The following is a 2,838-nucleotide window of genomic DNA, read 5'->3' as shown; positions in this document are numbered from 1 at the left end:
ATCTTTTTTACATGAAGATGCTTCTGCAGTCTAGCTGCCTTGATATTCATCTTTGTATGTGTTATTTGTAGTTCCTTCCAAATGTTTATTTTTCAAGATCACAGACTTTGACTTAAAGAAGTTTCTAACTATATACCAACATTATCTATTGCTTTCTAGACAGACTAACATCTTTTCAGCTGTAATTTGCCGTATACCTTCCAGAATCTTAACCAAGCCAATCGATTGGAAATTTAGGGTTAATATTCTGACTTCTACATTGGTCAGCACTTTCGCTCGCTATGTACGAACATACCTAATAAACAGTGATATTCCAGAAGAGAAGCTTTTGGGATCCTAGCCTGATGTTGTAATAGTAATAAAAAGTTGCTAGCTTGGACTCACAAACACACCTTTACCACTACCTGTTGAAAGAACACTAAGAAGGAGGAGAGTCTTTTAAGCTTTGCTCTTCTTCTTTTAGGTACAGAATGCTTGCTCATTTTGTGGAACATTAATACTCGTGGTCTAGTCTCATTTTCCTACTGTACCAGTTCCCTTCAGGGTTTCATTTGTTGAAGGTGTTTTTTGTCAGAAACTTTAAATCCCTAGTCCCCGGTTATATCTCCATGCTTCCTTCTTTCTTTTTTATTTTGCAAACTGCAGTGTTTAGTCTGGAAATAAAGTATTTTCTTCTGCCTCTCTTGCCACACAATATTATCCCCTTCCAGCTTTAGTGACTTATCCTACAAGCACTCCTCTAACAGTCATGGCTAGTTACCGCTTTCTCTGCTAAGCTTATGTTGATTTGAACAGCTGAGTGACTCTGGAATACGTGTCCCACCAACTTTCTATCTTTACTTCTAGCTCATGTATAATGAGGCTCTTAAGACCACTGCCTGTGTTTTCCACACTCTGCTCAAGTATAAATGAGACAGTTTCTTTCTTCTTTTCTTTAATAGCTGTATACATTTTTTGTCTGATTTTGAAAATGAAGCCCCAAGATTAGCTAGTGCGAGAGTCCCAGCCTCGCTCTTTTTCGATAATACCCTGCGTATCTCAAATTCTTTTAAAGCACTCCAAACCTTGCTCTCTAGGTTTTCTACCTTTTGTGACATGCATAGGCTGGAAGTGAATGCCCGAAGATGAATATCTGCTTCAATCACAAGAAAAACTTCAGGGGGCTTTGAGGTTGGGGGAGGGCCACCACCAGAAAGTCAGTGAATTTGACTACCTGGAGATTGGGTAATCAGACTGTAACTTATGAATGCCACACATAACAAAAAGTCCCTTCTTATAAAACTCAGGACTGCAGCTATTCTTAGGTTTGCAAACTGTACTTCTTCTTATCCAATTTCCCCTGCAATAGAAGTTTATAAAACCCAAGAGATTAATGCTGCCCCTCATGGAGCTGAACTTTGGGGCCATTGTGGCATTGCAAGCCTAGAAACTGAAGAAAACAAATTCATGAGGTCAGTAATTAAATAATAATGTTAGTCTTCCTTCTTTTAGATGGATTTTGCCCTCCGCTCTAAAGATAAAGATTAATTAATTCAACACGAGTTAAGCGTGGTGGAGGGGGCAACACTCACTGAAGTCTCTAAATATGTTGTTTTGGGTATACCTACTGATTTCGATGTGCCCTGGCTGAAGTTCCTCTTCTATAACTTGGGTCTTGTGGTCGCCAAGAGGGATGTGGCAAATGGGTGGACCGCTCAACGCCAGCTGAGAAAGTCCCCTATAAAGCTAGAGGGTGCGCACATAAATTCCACAAGGTTTGGGGAGGGTGGATCACGTACCATCACCTCGACGTCTCAGAGGAAGTGTCTGGGTACTTACTTTATAAGTCAGATGCTTGGTTAACATGTATTGATTGTAATGACTTACCATCTCCCCAATCTATGTCTGCTCTTATTGTACTATTGTGGCAAGATGTAACGATTGTTGCCTGGACATGTTCCCACCTGCAATGTTTGTTTATTTACAATGGACTCAAGTTTATGCCTCTTTAAACTGCTTCTTCAAAAATCTAATAAAAAGATTTAAAAAAAATATTGATTCATTTATTGAATGCCATCACATTCAAAAATTGCCGTCCTCTGCCACTGGTCTCCATCCTGCTTGCTCTGGCAAAAACTAGGAAGAAGCTTCATGAAACCTGATGTGTGGGTAGCATATGACCTACTTATAATTGATAATAATATCAAACAGCTTGTAATGCCGTTAGGCCTTAACAAAGCATCAACTGACTTCGAACACTACATAAATGATATTGTTCGAGACCTCTTAGATTTCATCATCCGTCAGAAGTTACAAATTAAAGTTTATAATCTATACTTTGACATTTTCTAGAATCCAGCTAAAGTCCTGACAGTGAAAATAAATTCTGAGGTTTAATCAATGGAGGAACATGTCAACTTAAATTTCACACATGTTCCACTTTTAAAAAGTAAGTCACCAACCTTGTAAATGATAAGGTATACCTAGGTGTGACTTATTAATATTTAAAAGCAGGGCTTATTGTATATCAACAAGGGTTACTATGACAGTATGCCAGCAGGTGTTCTGACTGGTACGGGCGGGTTACCCATGGTAGGCCCAAGCAATGTTTTTCAGGCTATCTTTGTTGCTGGCACAATCCCCGGGTGACATTTAGCCTCCATGCCCTCGGTGTATTTTCTACACTATAAACAAGGGTTCTATTGGCGAGTTAAATATGCCAATCAGGGATTTAACAATTCTGACATACCTAGGGGTCAGAGCACATGCATAGGACACTGCACTGCATCTCCCCAGGCTGCAGAGTCTAAAAAACAGAAGTGAAAATTAGGGAAAGAATGGGAGAGAACCACAAGAAGG

This window comes from Pleurodeles waltl, chromosome 12 (genome assembly GCF_031143425.1).
Source record: "Pleurodeles waltl isolate 20211129_DDA chromosome 12, aPleWal1.hap1.20221129, whole genome shotgun sequence".
In the NCBI taxonomy this organism is placed as follows: Eukaryota; Metazoa; Chordata; class Amphibia; order Caudata; family Salamandridae; genus Pleurodeles; species Pleurodeles waltl.
This window is presented reverse-complemented; position numbering follows the sequence as displayed.